At 41.9% G+C, this 20916-nt stretch overlaps 1 protein-coding gene and 1 long non-coding RNA gene across 2 annotated transcripts in view; one reads left to right on the top strand and one right to left on the bottom strand.

Annotated features, from left to right (window-relative positions):
- Nucleotides 1-20916, bottom strand: part of LOC311132716 (serine/threonine-protein kinase MARK2-like) — a 134981-nt gene that overhangs the window by 91384 nt on the left and 22681 nt on the right. The window lies entirely within an intron of this gene.
- LOC311132263 lies at nt 12004-13995 on the top strand. The gene is made up of 7 exons (XR_014613506.1): nt 12004-12096; nt 12291-12393; nt 12612-12719; nt 12817-12967; nt 13068-13171; nt 13273-13351; nt 13514-13995. It is a non-coding gene; the product is annotated as an uncharacterized lncRNA (long non-coding RNA).

Here is a 20916-nt window from a genome sequence, read left to right as displayed (position 1 = left end):
TACAGGCTGATCCAACTTTGATGTAATGTCCTTAAAACAAGTCAAAATGAGGCTCAGTAGTGTGTGTGGCCTCCACGTGCCTGTATGACCTCCCTACAACGCCTGGGCATGCTCCTGATGAGGTGGCGGATGGTCTCCTGAGGGATCTCCTCCCAGACCTGGACTAAAGCATCCGCCAACTCCTGGACAGTCTGTGGTGCAACGTGGCGTTGATGGATGGAGCGAGACATGATGTCCCAGATGTGCTCAATTGGATTCAGGTCTGGGGAACGGGCGGGCCAGTCCATAGCATCAATGCCTTCCTCTTGCAGGAACTGCTGACACACTCCAGCCACATGAGGTCTAGCATTGTCTTGCATTAGGAGGAACCCAGGGCCAACCTCACCAGCATATGGTCTCACAAGGGGTCTGAGGATCTCATCTCGGTACCTAATGGCAGTCAGGCTACCTCTGGCGAGCACATGGAGGGCTGTGCGGCCCCCCAAAGAAATGCCACCCCACACCATGACTGACCCACCGCCAAACCGGTCATGCTGGAGGATGTTGCAGGCAGCAGAACGTTCTCCACGGCGTCTCCAGACTCTGTCACGTCTGTCACATGTGCTCAGTGTGAACCTGCTTTCATCTGTGAAGAGCACAGGGCGCCAGTGGCGAATTTGCCAATCTTGGTGTTCTCTGGCAAATGCCAAACGTCCTGCACAGTGTTGGGCTGTAAGCACAACCCCCACCTGTGAACGTCGGGCCCTCATACCACCCTCATGGAGTCTGTTTCTGACCGTTTGAGCAGACACATGCACATTTGTGGCCTGCTGGAGGTCATTTTGCAGGGCTCTGGCAGTGCTCCTCCTGCTCCTCCTTGCACAAAGGCGGAGGTAGCGGTCCTGCTGCTGGGTTGTTGCCCTCCTACGGCCTCCTCCACGTCTCCTGATGTACTGGCCTGTCTCCTGGTAGCGCCTCCATGCTCTGGACACTACGCTTAGCAGACGCTTTTATCCAAACCGACTTACAGTCATGCGTGCATAAATTTTTGTGCATGGGTGGTCCCGGGGATCGAACCCACTACCTTGGCGTTACAAGCGCCGTGCTCTACCAGCTTAGCTACAGAGGACCACTCTTGCCACAGCTCGCATTGATGTGCCATCCTGGATGAGCTGCACTACCTGAGCCACTTGTGTGGGTTGTAGACTCCGTCTCATGCTACCACTAGAGTGAAAGCACCGGCAGCATTCAAAAGTGACTAAAACATCAGCCAGGAAGCATAGGAACTGAGAAGTGGTCTGTGGTCACCACCTGCAGAACCACTTCTTTATTGGGGTTGTCTTGATAATTGCCTATAATTTCCACCTGTTGTCTTTACCATTTGCACAACAGCATGTGAAATGTATTGTCAATCAGTGTTGCTTCCTAAGTGGACAGTTTGATTTCACAGAAGTGTGATTGACTTGGAGTTACATTGTGTTGTTTAAGTGTTCCCTTTATTTTTTTGAGCAGTGTATAATGAATCAATTGAATATACACTATCACAATATATAAATGTATTTTAGCCAGGTCTAAAGAAACATGATATGAAGAAAATTTATTTCAGAAGAACAGAATATGAGTTGGCCTAGTTTATGTTAATCGGGCAATGCTCCATGCCATAGGTTTGTTAGTTTAGCTGACAAGATATGCTTAGGGTACTAGGGGGTAACTACCCCCAAGGGGTAACTGCCCCCCCACACTGTAATTCACAATAACACCACAAGATGTCAACAAATTATTTTCCCAAAACGTTCTCTGGCTGACACTGCTCTTGCTCAACAAAAAATGTCCTCGGTGTCATCACAACTTTTGGAGATATTTCATAAGGTTATCAAATGTTTTGACATTTTGAAAAATAAATAGATATATTCCAACAAAGTTAGATGTATATATATTTTTTGAATATATAAGTAGGAAAGCCTTAAGATAAATAATACAATTGTTTAGAGAGGAAAATGTAGATACTTTTTTGTAAAGTAGTAATATGTTGGATGAGTGGGTTGGGGGCACCTCGCCCGATTAGCGCTAGTATATGCTAACTTACTAGCTAGCAACTTCACGAGCAGTAAATGCTAGCCAGCTAGCTAGTTAGCATAAACTGCTAGGAGTGCTAGCTAGCAACCTTACCACCAGATCGTCTGAGGTAAAACACATTAAAAAAGATAACGTGACTTAATTGCAGTTGTAAATGTTTCCACTACTGGCTGAAAAACTGAAATATAAAATGTACATACAGTGGGGAGAACAAGTATTTGATACACTGCCGATTTTGCAGGTTTTCCTACTTACAAAGCATGTAGAGGTCTGTAATATTTATCATAGGTACACTTTAACTGTGAGAGACGGAATCTAAAACAAAAATCCAGAAAATCACATTGTATGATTTTTAAGTAATTAATTTGCATTTTATTGCATGACATAAGTATTTGATACATCAGAAAAGCAGAACTTAATATTTGGTACAGAAACCTTTGTTTGCAATTACAGAGATCATATGTTTCCTGTAGGTCTTGACCAGGTTTGCACACACTGCAGCAGGGATTTTGGCCCACTCCTCCATACAGACCTTCTCCAGATCCTTCAGGTTTCGGGGCTGTCGCTGGGCAATACGGACTTTCAGCTCCCTCCAAAGATTTTCTATTGGGTTCAGGTCTGGAGACTGGCTAGGCCACTCCAGGACCTTGAGATGCTTCTTACGGAGCCACTCCTTAGTTGCCTTGGCTGTGTGTTTCGGGTCGTTGTCATGCTGGAAGACCCAGCCACGACCCATTTTCAATGCTCTTACTGAGGGAAGGAGGTTGTTGGTCAAGATCTCGCGATACATGGTCCCATCCATCCTACGGTGCAGTCGTCCTGTCCCCTTTGCAGAAAAGCATCCCCAAAGAATGATGTTTCCACCTCCATGCTTCATGGTTGGGATGGTGTTCTTGGGGTTGTACTCATCCTTCTTCTTCCTCCAAACACGGCGAGTGGAGTTTAGACCAAAAAGCTCTATTTTTGTCTCAACAGACCACATTACCTTCTCCCATTCCTCCTCTGGATCATCCAGATGGTCATTGGCAAACTCTCACAGTTGAAGTGTACCTATGATAAAAATTACAGTCCTCTACATGCTTTGTAAGTAGGAAAACCTGCCGAATCGGCAGTGTATCAAATACTTGTTCTCCCCACTGTAAGTATTCAGAACCTTTACTCAGTACTTTGTTGAAGCACCTTTGGCAGAGATTACAGCATTGGGTATGACACTACAAGCTTGGAACACCTGTATTTGGGGAGTTTATCCCATTCTTCTCTGCAGATCCTTCAAGCTCTGTCAGGTTTGATGGGGGGGGGGGGGGGGGGTATGCGCGATGCTGCACAGCTATTTTCAGGTCTCTCCAGAGATGTTTGATCGGGTTCAAGTCTGGGCTCTGGCTGGGCCACTCAAGAACATTCAGAGACTTGTCCCGAAGCCACTCATGCGTTGTCTTGGCTGTGTGCTTAGGGTCGTTGTCCTGTTGGAAGGTGAACCTTTGCCCCAGTCTGAGGTCCTGAGCGCTCTGGAGCAGGTTTTCATCAAGGATCTCTCTGTACTTTGCTCCGTTCATCTTTGCCTCGATCCTGATTAGTGTCCCAGTCCCTGCCGGGGCGGCAGGTAGCTTAGTGGTTAAGAGCGATGTGCCAATAACCGAAAGGTCGCTGGTTCTAATCCCTGAGCCGACTAGGTGAAGTCTGTCGATGTGCCCTTGAGCAAGGCACGTAACCCTAATTGCTCCTGTAAGTCGCTCTGGATAAGAGCGTCTGCTAAATGATTAAAATGTACATGTAAATGCAGCTGAAAAACATCCCCACAGCATGATGCTGCCACCACCATGCTTCACCGTATGGATGGTGCCAGGTTTCCTCCAGAAGTGACGCTTGGCATTCAGGCCAAAGAGTTCAATCTTGGTTTCATCAGATCAGATAATTTTGTTTCTCATGGTCTGAGAGTCTTTAGGTGCCTTTTGGCAAACTCCAAGCGGGCTGTCATGTGCCTTTTACTGAAGAGTGGCTTCCATCTGGCCATTCTACCATAAAGGTCTGATTGGTGGAGCGCTGCAAAGATGGTTGTCCTTCTGGAATGTTCTCCCATCTCCACAGAGGAACTCTAGAGTGACCATCAGGTTCTTGGTCACCTCCCTGATCAAGGCCTTTCTCCCCCGGTTGCTCAGTTTGGCCGGGCAGCCAGCTCTAGGAAGAGTCTTAGTGGTTCCAAACTTCTTCCATTTAAGAATGATGGAGGCCACTGTGTTCTTGGGGACCTTCAATTCTGCAGACATTTTTTGGTACCCTTCCCCAAATCTGTGCCTCGACACAATCCTGTCTCAGAGCTCTACGGACAGTTCCTTCAACCTCATGGCTTGCGTTTTGCTCTGACATGCACTGTCAACTATGGGACCTTATATAGACAGGTGTGTGCCTTTCCAAATCATGTCCAATCAATTGAATTTACCACAGGTGGACTCCAATCAAGTTGTAAAAACATCTCAAGGATGATCAATGGAAACAGGATGCACCTGAGCAATAATTTGCATATGGTCAGACAGATACAGCTTAGTTTACATCTACTGTTTAATGGTGAAGCTGAATGCTTCCCATTCAAATCCCCTTTAGTCCCAACCTAAACTAAACTCAATTCCAGTTCAGATAAACAGACAAATCTGGCTAATGTAGCCTTTTAAAGAGCAGTGGACCCAAACACACACACCATCTGGAGTACCACACACACAAACAGCAACTGTATTTTTGTCATTATTATCCCTTAAACCTGTTTTTGCTTTGTCATTATGGGATATTGTGTGTAGACTGATGAGGGGAAAAAACTATTTAATCAATTTTAGAATAAGGCTATAACGTAACAAAATGTGGAAAAAGTCAAGGGGTCTGAATACTTTCCGAATGCACTGTAGGCCCTATTATATTTCAAAATTAAAATCCAATTCACTAGCCTATACTTGTAATTTTGTAGGCCGCATGTACTGCACCAGAATCGCATGTTCTCTCCCTGCTTTATCACGGTTTGAACGATGTGCGTAATTCCAGTCCGTATAATACAATACAGTACATTCACATTTTAGTCATTTAGCAGACGCTCTTATCCAGAGCAACTTACAGTTAGTGAGTGCATACATTTTCATACTGGCCCCCCGTGGGAAACGAACCCACAACCCTAGTGTTGCAAGCGCCATGCTCTACCAACTGAGCTACAGGGGACCTACAGTAATACAGTTCACAGATATCCAGCCTAAAACCTACAATTAATAGAGGGTGCAAACACTTCAAGACTGTAAGATCAGATGGCTTTAGACTACTAGAGCTAGTTTAATTTATTTACCCAAGAGAGCATACAGCTAGCTACAGCTATGGGCTTTTATGTTTTTCTGTTTGTAAAAAAATATCCATGCAACATGTAAAATAGAAACGTTACATGTAAAGTGTTGGTCCCATGTTTCATGAGCTGAAATAAAAGATCCCAGAAATGTTCCATACGCACATAAAGCTTATTTCTCTCAAATTCTGTGCACAATTTTGTTTACATCCCTGTTAGTAGGCATTTTTCCTTTGCCAAGATAATCCATCCATCTGACAGGTGTGGAATATCAAGAAGCTGATTAAAAAGCATGATCATTACACAGGTGCACCTTGTGCGGGGGACAATAAAAGGCCACTCTAAAATGGGCTGTTTTAACACACAACACAATGCCACAGATGTCTCAAGTTTTGAGTGAGAATACAATTGGCATGCTGACTGCAGGAATTTCCACCAGAGCTGTTTGTTTCCAGATACTTTTATGTTAATTTCTTTATGTTAATTCCTCCAACGTCGTTTTAGAGAATTTGGTAGTACGTCCAACCGGCCTCACAACCACAGACAACGTGTAACCACGCCAGCCCAGGACCTCCACATCCGGCTTCATCACCTGCGGGATCGTCTGAGACCTGCCACCAAGACAGTTGATCAAACTGAGGAATATTTCTGTCTGTAATAAAGCCTTTTTGTGGGGAAAAACTCATTCTGTTGGTTGGGCCTGGCTGCCCAGTGGGTGGCCTGGAATCCCAAGTATTGTATTTGTATTTATTATGGATCTCCAATAGCTACTGCCAAGGCAGCAGCACCTCTTCCTGCGGAACAGCAAAAATAAGGCAGTTATACCATTTTAAAAACATTAGGCCCCTACTCCACCACTACCACATATCTACAGTACAAAATCCATGTGTACGTGTGTGTATAGTGCATATGTTATCGTGTGTGTGTATGCATGTGTCTGTGCCTATGTTTGTGTTGCTTCACAGTCCCCGCTGTTCCATAAGGTCTATTTTTATCTGTTCTTTAAATCAAATTTTACTGCTTGCATCAGTTACTTGATGTGGAATAGAGTTCCATGTAGTCATGGCTCTATGTAGTATTGTGCACCTCCCATAGTCTGTTCTGGACTTGGGGACTGTGAAGAGACCTGTTGTGGCATGTCATGTGGGGTATGCATGGGTGTGTGCCAGCAGCAAACAGACAGCTAGGTGCACTCAACATGTCAATACCTCTTATAAATACAAGTAGTGATGAAGTCAATCTCTCCTCCACTTTGAGCCAGGAGAGATTGACATGCATATTACTAATATTAGCTCTCTGTGTACATCCAAGGGTTAGCCTTGCTGCCCTGTTCTGAGCCAATTGCAATTTTTCTAAGTCCCTTTCTGTGGCACCTGACCACACGACTAAACAACAGTCCAGGTGCGACAAAACTAGGGCCTGTAGGACCTGCAGGTAGAGCAGCGCTTTATTATGGACAGACTTCTCCCCATCTTAGCTAATGTTGTATTAATATGTTTTGACCATGACAGTTTACAATACAGGGTTACTCCAAGCAGTTTAGTCACCTCAACTTGCTCAATTCCACATGATTTATTACAAGATTTAGTGTTTAGTGAATGATTTGTCCCAAATACAATGCTTTTAGTTTTAGAAATATTTAGGACTAACTTATTCCTTGCCACCCACTCAAACTAACTGCAGCTCTTTGTTAAGTGTTGCAGTCATTTTTGTCGCTGTAGTAGCTGACGTGTACAGTTGAATTCGGAAGTTTACATACACTTAGGTTGGAGTCATCAAAACTCGTTTTTCAAACACTCCACAAATGTCTTGTTAACAAACTATAGTTCTGGTAAGTCGTTTGGCAAGTGTTTATTACAGATTATTTCACTTATAATTCACTGTATCACAATTCCAGTGGGTCAGAAGTTTACATACACCAAGTTGACTGTGCCTTTAAACAGCTTGGACAATTCCAGAAAATGATGTCATGGCTTTAGAAGCTTCTGATAGGCTAATTGACATCATTTGAGTCAATTGGAGGTGTACCTGTGGATGTATTTCAAGGCCTACATTCAAACTCAGTGCCTCTTGCTTGACATGGGAAAATGAAAAGAAATCAGCCAAGACCTCAGAAAAAAAATTGTAGACCTCCACAAGTCTGGTTCATCCTTGGGAGCAATTTCCAAACGCCTGAAGGTACCACATTCATCTGTACAAACAATAGTACGCAAGTATAAACACCAATGGACCACGCAGCCGTCATACCGCTCAGGAAGGAGACGCGTTCTGTCTCCTAGAGATGAACGTACTTTGGTGCGAAAAGTGCAAATCAATTCCAGAACAGCAGCAAATGACCTTGTGAAGATGCTGGAGGAAACAGGTACAAAAGTATCTATATCCACAGTAAAACGAATCCTATATCGACATAACCTGAAAGGCCGTTCAGCAAAACCGCCATAAAAAAGCCAGACTACGGTTTGCAACTGCACATGGGGACAAATATCATACTTTTTGGAGAAATGTCCTCTGGTCTGATGAAACAAAAATAGAACTGTTTGGCCATAATGACCATCGATATGTTTGGAGGAAAAAGGGGGCTGTTGCAAGCCGAAGAACACCATCCCAACCTTGAAGCACGGGGTGGCAGCATCATGCTGTGGGGGTGCTTTGCTGCAGGAGGGACTGGTGCACTTCACAAAATAGATGGCATCATGAGAAAGGAAAATTATGTGGATATATTGAAGCAAAATCTCAAGGCATACAGTGGGGGAAAAAAGTATTTAGTCAGCCACCAATTGTGCAAGTTCTCCCACTTAAAAAGATGAGAGAGGCCTGTAATTTTCATCATAGGTACACGTCAACTATGACAGACAAAATGAGGAAAAAAAATCCAGAAAATCACATTGTAGGATTTTTAATGAAACTATTTGCAAATTATGGTGGAAAATAAGTATTTGGTCAATAACAAAAGTTTCTCAATACTTTGTTATATACCCTTTGTTGGCAATGACACAGGTCAAAGGTTTTCTGTAAGTCTTCACAAGGTTTTCACACACTGTTGCTGGTGTTTTGGCCCATTCCTCCATGCAGATCTCCTCTAGAGCAGTGATGTTTTGGGACTGTCGCTGGGCAACACAGACTTTCAACTCCCTCCAAAGATTTTCTATGGCGTTGAGATCTGGAGACTGGCTAGGCCACTCCAGGACCTTGAAATGCTTCTTACGAAGCCACTCCTTCGTTGCCCGGGCGGTGTGTTTGGGATCATTGTCATGCTGAAAGACCCAGCCACGTTTCATCTTCAATGCCCTTGCTGATGGAAGGAGGTTTTCACTCAAAACCTCACGATACATGGCCCCATTCATTCTTTCCTTTACACGGATCAGTCGTCCTGGTCCCTTTGCAGAAAAACAGCCCCAAAGCATGATGTTTCCACCCCCATGCTTCACAGTAGGTATGGTGTTCTTTGGATGCAACTCAGCATTCTTTGTCCTCCAAACACGACGAGTTGAGTTTTTACCAAAAAGTTATATTTTGGTTTCATCTGACCATATAACATTCTCCCAATCCTCTTCTGGATCATCCAAACGCACTCTAGCAAACTTCAGACGGGCCTGGACATGTACTGGCTTAAGCAGGGGGACACGTCTGGCACTGCAGGATTTGAGTCCCTGGCGGCGTAGTGTGTTACTGATGGTAGGCTTTGTTACTTTGGTCCCAGCTCTCTGCAGGTCATTCACTAGGTCCCCCCGTGTGGTTCTGGGATTTTTACTCACCGTTCTTGTGATCATTTTGACCCCACGGGGTGAGATCTTGCGTGGAGCCCCAGATCGAGGGAGATTATCAGTGGTCTTGTATGTCTTCCATTTCCTAATAATTGCTCCCACAGTTGATTTCTTCAAACCAAGCTGCTTACCTATTGCAGATTCAGTCTTCCCAGCCTGGTGCAGGTCTACAATTTTGTTTCTGGTGTCCTTTGACAGCTCTTTGGTCTTGGCCATAGTGGAGTTTGGAGTGTGACTGTTTGAGGTTGTGGACAGGTGTCTTTTATACTGATAACAAGTTCAAACATGTGCCATTAATACAGGTAACAAGTGGAGGACAGAGGAGCCTCTTAAAGAAGAAGTTACAGGTCTGTGAGAGCCAGAAATCTTGCTTGTTTGTAGGTGACCAAATACTTATTTACCACCATAATTTGCAAATAAATTCATTAAAAATCTTACAATGTGATTTTCTGGATTTTTTTTCCTCAATTTGTCTGTCATAGTTGACGTGTACCTATGATGAAAATTACAGGCCTCTCTCATCTTTTTAAGTGGGAGAACTTGCACAATTGGTGGCTGACTAAATACTTTTTTTCCCCACTGTATGTCAGGAAGTTAAAGCTTGGACAATGACCCCAAGCATACTTCCAAAGTTGTGGCAAAACGGCTTAAGGACAACAAAGTCAAGGTATTGGAGTGGCCATCACAAAGCCCTGACCTCAATCCTATAGAACATTTGTGGGCAGAACTGAAAAAGCCTGTGCGAGCAAGGAGGCCTACAAACCTGACTCAGTTACAACAGCTCTGTCAGGAGGAATGGGCCAAAATTCACCCAATTTATTGTGGGAAGCTTGTGGAAGGCTACCCGAAACGTTTGACCCCAAGTTAAACAATTTAAAGGCAATGTTACCAAATACTAATTGAGTGTATGTAAACTTATAAACTTCTGACCCACTGGGAATATGATGAACTAAAACCTGAAATAAGTAATTTTCTCTACTATTATTCTGACATTTCACATTCTTAAAATAAAGTGGTGATCCTAACTGACAGATAAAAATTTCAGAGTTTAAATGTATTTGGCTAAGGTGTATGTAAACTTCCGACTTCAAATGTATAGTGTTGAGTCATCCGCATACATAGACACACTGGCTTTACTAGTTAGTAAAGATTTTAAAAAGTAAGAGGCCTAGACAGCTGCCCTTGGGAATTCCTGATTCTACCTGGATTATGTTGGAGAGGCTTCCATTAAAGAACACCCTCGGTGTTCTGTTAGACAGGTAACTCTTTATCCACAATATAGCAGGGGGTGTAAAGCCATAACACATACATTTTTCCAGCAGCAATAATGTTAATAATGGGAGGTGATCAATAATGGGTGGGCCTTTGCCCTCCCAGGCCCACCGATGGCTGTGCCCCTGCCCAGTCATGTGAAATCCATAGATTAGGCCTAATGAATTCATTTAAATTGACTGATTTCCTTATATGAACTGTAACTCAGTAAAATCGTTTAAATTGTTGCATGTTGCATGTTGCGTTTGTATTTTTGTTCAGTATAAATATCCCAAAACTGCCTTTTTGAATCAACTACAGCCAATGTAGTTTGTATTCTGAGTAAACTATCCCTTTAATGATGGTATTGTGTGTTTGAAACAAGAACACTAACCCTCAAATGGCCAGAGGTTCGAAGCTGTTCTTGCTAAGCATCCATAAAATTGCAGCTTTCTACATTTTCAGTGGCATGTTGAAAGCGTCATACAGTAGTATAGCATCACAACTTATTTATACTTATCTGTACAAAATATAATGGGTTTGACTTGATTATGTACACCTGGGGCAATGAACATTCAGGAGAATGGACATTTACAAAAATGTTCTGATAGAAACATAGTGTATCCAATGAATTTTTTTTTTAAAGTAGGTTGTTTCACAGATTTGTATTCAAATAGTTTAAAAAGTAGTCACTTTCTGAGATCTGTATTCAAATACTTTTGAAAAGTAGTCACAATTTTTAGGAATCTGTATACAAATAGTTGTAGTCACCTCCAAAGTAACAATTTGTTAACCTGGAAAAAGTTACTTTCCACAAAGTATAGTTACAACCAGGGGTCGAGTTAATGCAGAATTCTGCGTTTTTCATAAAATGCATAAGAAATATCTTGCTCCATTTAAAAATGCAGATCTGCAGACAGCGCTCTGACTGATGTGTAGCTACTTTTCTCTGTGTAACCTACTTTTCTTTGGAAAATATTAACTTCAAGCAAAACATTAGGAAATGTAGCTGGCTGCATTCTTTCTGTGATAAACAGAAATAGGATGGCCATGCATCATTTCAGCAATAAATACCTTCCTTTTTCATTGTAAGCTCTAGCTATTTTCTGCCGAATGTGTAGCACTACTATATTTTCTGTGAAGGAAAACTATAGTTGCACGCCCCTAATCACTGTTGAACTAAAAAAACAACAACACTTGACTTTCAATGTAAAACGCAGGTGAAATGGTTTAAAATGCTGATTTTTTTATGGTCTGTTTTGAAAATGCTGATTTCTAAACTTTAACGCGATCCCTTGTTACAACTATAGTTATCCTAGGTCTGACACAGACACACACACACAGCTAAGTAAACCTGTGAGAGGGCCTGTCATGCCAAATAGTGTCCCCCTGCCAAAAAGTGTCCTGAAGGACGGTATTTTTGGAGTGAAGTGCATGATTGCCAAAATCAACCTACGATTCTTCTGACGGGGAATTGTCAAGGAGGTGGACAGCTGGGCAAGTGAAATAACCTTTTGTTTATCAATCACATTCTATTATATCTGAAATTATTATGATTTCAATGAATGTCATATCAGAGGCCACAATGTTTTAATTTGTCACTTTTTGCTTAAAGGTCAGTACCCTGTCTAGCCTGCCAGAAGTTTGAGAGGGCAAAGACTGTGGCGCCGGAGTTGAAGCCCATCAAAGTTGTTTCACAACGGCACATGATTGGTAAGTGTCCCAATTCAAATTTTGCCCTGATAAGTTGTTTTGTAATGGTTGCTTTATTTGACCACAGCAGAGTTCAATATCATAGAATGTGTGTGTGTGTGTCAGTAGCCTTACAAATATGAAAATCTGCATACTGTATGACACAGATACGGGTAAGAATAAAGTAATATTCTCTCTAACACTTTAAATGTTAGGGGTGGACCTCATCGGACCCTTCCCAAATCCAGGAATGGCAACAGCTGGTGTCTGACAGCGACCGATCACTTTACCAAGTGGGTGGAGGCAATACCCATTAAGGTCAGTAAATGAAGAGTACGTGCTTAACTTTATATTCCCTTCTGTAACCCATTAAAAAGGGTGCTTGGAACCAAAAATAGATGTTCGTTTTGTATGATACCCATCAAGGACGAGACTGGCGAGAATCCAGATGATGGACATCTTCAACCCACAGTTCACCCATGATTGAATTAGTTTTGTTGTTTGTCTATTGCTATTTTTGTATAACGTACTTTCAGATCACTGAAACCCCACCTGATGTGGTGGAAGTTGTCGAACCAGATCAGAACGCCTTCGAGGACCACCTTCAGGCATGGACTGAGAAGGATGTGGAGGTTTTTGACCAGGTAAAAATGATTGTCCGCTGTTAATGTATTTTCTGTCCCTCCAAGAGATATGTAAGAAATTTATTTGTAATATGAAATATAATTGAACATCAACAAGGCGCAGGAGAAACAGGAGGAGAGCTACTGGAGCAGAATCATGAAGGGGACCACCGGGCGAATGACTTGGTTTGGAAGAAGGACGTAAGGAAGTCGAGAACTGGGAAACCTCACTGCTCTTTCGCTCCTAGCTGGGGTCACCATCTGTTAAGGTGAATATAAAAACATCTCAGATAATAACTATTTGCACACAAAATAACCTGAAGCTAGTTTTAGTTTCCCTCACACTGATATTTTTCTCTTTCTTCCTAGGGTTACCTCGGTGGAAGCCAATAATCTTCTCCAGTTGGAGCAGTTGGACGGTCGACCACTGAAAGCACTGACGCCCTACACTTTGGTGAAGCTCAATAGACAAAGTATGTTAAGCTTTGGTTGACATTTGAGAAAGCAAGAAATTGTAGTTATGCTGAGCTTATGAAAATGTACCCCTTCAATTTACCTCTCCAAATGCCTTTAGGACCATCGACCAGGAGGTATCCCATCCACCAGAACCAGTGAATTCGGATCAGTCTGAGTCGGAGGGGGACCAGCTTGAGGTAGGCTATACCTTCCAAAAGTGTTGAAAAGTACATAATCTCCCATTTATAACACTGCACTAATCCATCACATTTTCTCACAGTAAAATATAACCTGTGTGTTTGCTTGTTTACGTCTCTGTCTCCTACCCTGTTCCCTTTAACTCTGCTCCTGTTCTCCAGGACCTAGGGGTTCTGCCCAACACCCAGACGTGGATCCACCTGATGTCCTCCATTACCAACCACCCTCCAACTTTTCATTACATCATCTACAACTACTGTTATTGTCATGTTGTCATTATCTGCTAAGAAAGTTTTCTTGCGCTAGCATACTGGGCACATAATATGTGAGATACACAGATTAACTAAAAACACTAACACTGCAAACACTCAGAACAAAGAGAGCAGCAGTGCCTGGACTTTGCAGTCTCCCTCTTCAAGTCCCCCTTCCGAGACTAACTGCCTGTTGAGAACAAGTGACAGGCAGAACCTCTGCACACAGCAACCACCTCCTCAAAAGTCCACACACCAGAATTCAGTATTTCAGTCTATGATTGCCATGTGTGTACAAAAACATCTGTGAAAATAAATTAATGACAACAACTGTACCAAAAAATATCAATGTTTATGTATTAAAATCTTAAATATTGCCAGGTTGGTTTGCACAGCTGTTTCACAAGGTGTTCATTATTGTAAGTTGTAAGGTATCCTTGATGGTATTTATTTGTTCCACATTATTCATTTTTGTATCCTAGGACCTACAATAGAGACATATATATTCAACCACAAGGGTGTACTAATGAGCTATGATAGAAAACAATGAATCATAATAGAGGACTACTGAAATAAGTTAAGTAACTTTAATGTGTCAAGCAGATTGTTGTATTTGCCATTTCTGAAACGTAGCAATGTTTAAGACATGGACTTCATGTTGTAATGTTAACAAGGTACCCAAAATTAGTTTGAAGTAATGTTTTAATTTTATTAGCTAAACAAAACTTGTTTGAACAGTGAAATTGTCACAGAAATCAGCCTTGTTTGCATAGCGATGATGAAAAGAATGTCATTTAGGCTGTAATGATCTCCGAAATTCTAATCATTAGGTCATCAAACCGTTGATATAGCAACGGACGCTAATAGTTTATTGAATCCAATTGTGACACAGAGGGGGACACTTTCTGGCCGGGGGACATTATTTAGCATGACAGGCCCCTGACCTTAGCATGGTGGTGCCACACTGGGTCTCAGTTTACTGTGAGCACCAACGTTTGTGTGTGGAGGGGGGGGGACTATACTCCCTAGAGGGGTGTGTGTGCGCGTGGAGGAAGAATGCATTCGCGTTAAAGTGTGTGAAACTATGAACGTGATTACTGTCGTGTGTGAGTGTATGCAGTGTGTGTGTGTGTTTGTGTGTGCGCACTTCTCACACCAGTAAACACATTTGAATGGCAGGTTGCAGTGACAGATTGAAAGGCTGATGGATAGAGGGATGGATGGATAGATGATAGGGATGGATGGATAGGGGGATAAACATACAGTGGGGAAAAAAAGTATTTAGTCAGCCACCAATTGTGCAAGTTCTCCCACTTAAAAAGATGAGAGAGGCCTGTAATTTTCATCATAGGTACACGTCAACTATGACAGACAAATTGAGAAAATAAAATCCAGAAAATCACATTGTAGGATTTTTAATGAATTTATTTGCAAATGATGAAGCAGAAATTGAGGGAGAAAATATAAAGAGGAACGAGAAGTGAGAAAGCAGCAAAGTCATTTTCTCCCTACCACACCCAAACATGCACAGCGCGCGCACACACATACACCTGTATGTTGTCAAATCCAACACATACAGTTTGAGGGCAACACACAGCTCAAGCCAAGGCCCGGTTGAATAAAACACCTTAAGTTCATTTTCCTTAACTTTAAGTCAGTTGCACAAAACATAGGTGTATTTCCCCCTTAAATTAAGTGAAAAAGTTAAGGGTGCCCACGAGGTCCCTTAACCGTTTCATTCAGTATGGATAGCAATGTAAACACCATTCGTGGAGGTGAATGTTGTTTTCATCTGCTCTGGTTACATTAAGGAAAACATCAACTAGCTAGCTACTTAGCTAAACAATGGAAGGTGCACAATCCATGGCTACAAAGCTAACTGGCTAGTTAGCTATAGCTACTCTGTAAGCTAGCTTAACTTACTAGAAAGTAATATAAACAAGTTGAGAAAAAAGATACAAGAAACATGGTTTATCATCATCTGAAGCAATTTGGTTATCCTGTCTTGATTGTAGAAGCTCTATTTTGCTATCTCACAAAATGAAAGCGATCTCTTTGACAATAAGTTTAGTCAGTGAATCAGGCCATCTCCATGGTAACCAAATACTCTTTCTGCCATACATGCCTTCAAACTACCTTAAACCCCCTTAAGTTTGCTGTTACCTAAGGAAATATTTGAGGGGCTCTATGCAACGCCCTTAAAACAACTTCCTTAGGAAAGGGAAAATTGTCTCTTAAGGGAAACACTTAAGATGTTTTATGCAACCGGGCTCAGTTCCCTCCTCCTCTTTCTTTTTCTATTTTTCCATACATCTCTCTCTTTCTCTGTCTCTCTCTCTGAGAATCAAACACACACATTTAGGCCAGAGCTTATGGCTGCCAGCTAGCATGCAACGTTTGTGTATAGCTAGACCTATTCTCTGATAGGCTAAGGCCATACACACACACACACACACACATAGCAGTGAGTGATGGTGGGCATTGGGTCTGTGTTGATATTCATTATGCTTGAATGGAACACAGCACATAGGCTATATATAGTGTGCGATGCCAATAAGGTGAGAGGCTATATATAGTGTGCGATGCCAATAAGGTGAGATGCCATCTGGCACGCAACCTTTTAGGCTTGGCCGGTATACCGTGTATACCAGGGTATTTGGAAATAGCCACAGGATCGATTTTCAATACCGTCAATACGATTTCTTTGAAGTTTTTGTATACTGTATATACTGAACAAAAATATAAATGCAACATGCAAAAATGTCAACAATTTTAATGAGTTACAGTTCATATAAGGAAATCTGTCAATTGGATTTCACATGACTGGATTTCACATGACTGGGCAAGGGCGCAGTCATAGGTGGGCCTGGGAGGGCATAGGCCCACCCACTGGGGAGCCAGGCCCAGCCAATCAGAATGAGTTTTTCCCAACAAAAGGGCTTTAAATACAGACAGAAGAAAAAAATATATAAAAATAATAATAATAATAATAATAACACAGACCGAAATACTCAGTTTTATCAGCTGTCCGGGTGGCAGGTCTCAGACGATCCTTCAGGTGAAGAAGTCGGATGTGGAGGTCCTGGGCTGGCGTGGTTACACGTGGTCTGCGGTTGTGAGGCTGGTTGGACGTACTGCCAAATTCTCTAAAACAACGTAGGAGGCGAGGTGGTTTATGGTAGAGAAATGAACATTCAATTCTCTGGCAACAGCCAATTGCACACTCCCTCAAAACTTGAGACATCTGCGCATTGTGTTGTGTGCCAAAACAGCACATTTTAGAATAGCCTTTTATTGTCCCGAGCACAAGGTGCACCTGTATACTGATCATGCTGTTTAATCAGCTTCTTGATAAGCCACACCTGTCAGGTTGATGGATAATCTTGGCAAAGAATAAATGGTCACTAAAAGGGATGTAAACAAATTTGTGCACAAACATTTGAGAGAAATAAGCTTTTTATGCATATGGAAGTTTTCCGGGATCTTTCACATATTTTACATGCAGCGTTTTTTTTGTTCAGTATAGTTACAGTAAGGAATTCACAACTAAATGTTTGCCAGCGAGATATCTTATAACGATTAAGTTAACGGTCTAAAATGTGCTAACTCTGCAGTTGTGCATTTGGTTTGTTAACTTAGTAGTTACAATGCATTCGGAAAGTATTCAGACACTGACTTTTTACACATTGTTACGTTACAGCCGTATTCTAAAATTGATTAAATAAAAACATTTCCTCAATCTACTCAAAATACCCCATAATGACAAAGCGAAAACAGGTTTATAGAAATGTTTGCACATTTATTAAAAACAAAATATCTTACATAAGTATTCAGACCCTTTGCTATAAGCCTAGAAATTTAGCTCAGGTGAATCCTGTTTCCATTGACCATCCTTGTGATGTTTCTACAACATGATTGGAGTCCACCTGTGGTACATTAAATTGACTGGACATGATTTGGAAAGGCACACCTGTCTATGTAAGGTCCCACAGTTGACAGTGCATGTCTGAGCAAAAACCAAGCCATGAGGTCGAAGGAATTGTCGGTAGAGCTCCGAGACAGGATTGTGTCAAGGCACAGATCTGGGGAAGGGTACCAAAACATTTCTGCAGCATTGAAGGTCCCCAAGAACACAGTGGCCTCCATCATTCTTAAATGGAAGAAGTTTGGAACCACCAAGACTCTTCCTAGAGCTGGCCGCCCGGCCAAACTGACCAATCAGAGCTCCTCTGTGGAGATGGGAGAACCTTCCAGAAGGACAACCATCTCTGCAGCACTCCATCAATTAGGCCTTTATGGTAGAGTGGCCAGATGGAAGCCACTCCTCAGTAAAAGGCACAAGATTCTCTGGTCTGATAAAACTAAGATTGAACTCTTTGACCTGAATTCCAAGCGTCACGTCTGGAGGAAACCTGGCACCATCCCTACGGTGAAGCACGGTGGTGGCAGCATCATGCTGTGGGGATGTTCTTCAGCGGCAGGGACTTGGAGACTAGTCAGGATCGAGGGAAAGATGAACGGAACGAAGTACAGAGAGATCCTTGATGAAAACCTGCTCCAGAGCACTGAGGACCTCAGACTGGGTCGAAGGTTCACCTTCCAACAGGACAACAACCCTAAGCACACAGCCAAGACAACGCAGGAGTGGCTTCGGGACAAGTGTCTGAATGTCCTTGAGTGGCCCAGCCAGAGCCCGGACTTGAACCCGATCGAACATCTCTAGAGAGAAATAGCTGGGCAGCAACGCTCCCCATCCAACCTGACAGAGCTCGAGAGGATCTGTAGAGAAGAATGGGAGAAACTCCCCAAATACAGGTGTGCCAAACTTGTAGCGTCATACCAAAGAAGACTCGAGGCTGTAATCGCTGCCAAAGGTGCTTCAACAAAGTACTAAGTAAAGGGTCTGAATACTTATGTAAATGTCATATCCGTTTTTTTTATTCATTATATTCGCAGAAATTGATAAAAACCTGTTTTTGCTTTGTACTTATGGGGTATTGTGTGTAGATTGATGAGGGGGAAAAAACTATCGAATCAATTTTAGAATAAGGCTGTAACGTAACAAAATGTGGAAAAAGTCAAGGGGTCTGAATACTTTCCGAATGCCCTGTATAATTTACGTAAGTATTCAAACCCCCTAGTCAATACTTTGTAGAAGCACCTTTGGCAGCGATTACAGCGGTGAGTCTTTCTAGGTAAGTCTCTAAGAGCTTTCCACACCTGGATTGCGCAACATTTGCCCATTATTCTTTTTAAATTCTTCATGCTCTGTCAAATTGATTGTTGATACACAACCATTTTTCAGGTCGTCATAGATTTTCCAAGTACATTTAAATCAAAACTGTAACTCGGCCACTCCGGAACATTCGCTGTCTTCTTGGTAAGCAACTCCAGCGTAGAATCGGCCTTGTGTTTTAAGTTATTGTCCTGCTGAAAGGTGGTTTTATCTCCCAGTGTCTGGTGGAATGCAGACTGAACCAGGTTTTCCTCTATGATGTTGCCTGTGCTTAGCTCTATTCAGTTTCTTTTTTATCCAGAAAAACTGCCCAGTCTTTAACAATTACAAGCATACCCATAACATGATGCAGCCACCACTATTCTTGAAAATATGGAGAGGGGTACTCAGTAATGTGTTGTATTGTATTTGCCCCAAACATAACACTTTGTATTCAGGACAAAAAGTGAATTGCTTTGTTGCATTTTCTGCAGAATTACTTTAGTGCTTTGTTGCAAACATGATGCATGTTTTGGAATATGTGTATTCTGTACAAGCTTCCTTCTTTTTACTCTGTCAATTAGGTAAGTATTGTGGAGTAACTACAATGTTGTTGATCCATCATCAGTTTTCTCCTATCACAGCCATTAAACTCTGTAACTGTTGTAAAGTCATCATTGGCTTCATGGTGAAATCCCTGAGCGGTTTCCTTCCTCTCCGGCAACTGAGTTAGGAAGGACACCTGTATCATTGTATTGATACACCATCCAAAGTGTAATTAATAACTTCACCATGCTCAAAGGGATATTCAATGTCTTCTTTTAACCCATCTACCAATAGGTGCCCTTCTTTTTTTTTTGAAACCTCCATGGTCTTTGTGGTTGAATCTGTGTTTGAAATTCACTGCTCGACTGAGGGACCTTATAGATAATTGTATATGTGTGGGGTAGAGATCAGGTAGTCATTCAAAAATCATGTTAAACACTATTATTGCACACAGTGAGTCCATGCAATTTATTATATGACTTGTTAAGCAAATGTTTACTCAAAGTTATTTAGGCTTGCCATAACAAAGGGGTTGAATACTTATTGACTCAAGACATTTCAGGTTTACATTTTTAATTAAATTTGTAAACATTCCGAAAAACATAATTCCACTTTGTCATTATGGGGTATTGTGTGTAGGCCAGTGACCAAAAACCTCAATTTAATCAATTTAAATTTCAGACTAACAACAAAATGTGGAAAAAGTCAAGGTGTGCGAATACTTTCTGAAGGCACTGTATACTGCAATGTAATCTTGCGAACTTGTCACATCTCGACCGAGGTAGCGCATGACACTCAACCGACAGTTGCCTCCTCTAAGCAAGGCAGTGTAAACACAATTGTCTCGTTGAGCAAACACTCTTGGAGTAAAAAGTGTAATGGCATAGAAATGTTTTTAAACAGCTGAAATGTACAGACATTTTCCTTATTTTTGAGACTTGTTTTATTGAAATTTTACTTGAAATTGTATTAACAGCCTGTTACATTCTGAAATTGTCACTGTAGTTTGAAAAAGTTTTTTTTTTTCTTTTTTTCTTGATTGCACTGACCAGCCAAAGAGGTCCAGGCAAGAAGCAACTCCCCCAGGGAATTATCAACGTTTTCAGTCGCAATTGGCTTTTTCCTCATATAATGACTTCCATGATATTGATCAAATGAAGCCTGGTTTGTTCTAAGGTAACTTTAATACGGTAGCTAGTGTAAGCCTAAGAGCTCCTATATCTAGCTCAGCTACAGTGAGGGAAAAAAAGTATTTGATCCCCTGCTGATTTTGTACGTTTGCCCACTGACAAAGAAATGATCAGTCTATAATTTTAATGGTAGGTTTATATGAACAGTGAGAGACAGAATAACAACAAAAAAATCCTGAAAAACGCATGTCAAAAATGTTATAAATTGATTTGCATTTTAATGTGGGAAATAAGTATTTGACCCCCTCTCAATCAGAAAGATTTCTGACTCCCAGGTGTCTTTTATACAGGTAACGAGCTGAGATTAGGAGCACACTCTTAAAGGGAGTGCTCCTAATCTCAGCTTGTTACCTGTATAAAAG

The sequence above is a fragment of the Coregonus lavaretus genome (genome assembly GCF_964263955.1).
Source record: "Coregonus lavaretus genome assembly, chromosome: 7".
NCBI lineage: Eukaryota > Metazoa > Chordata > Actinopteri > Salmoniformes > Salmonidae > Coregonus > Coregonus lavaretus.
This window is presented reverse-complemented; position numbering and strand designations above follow the sequence as displayed.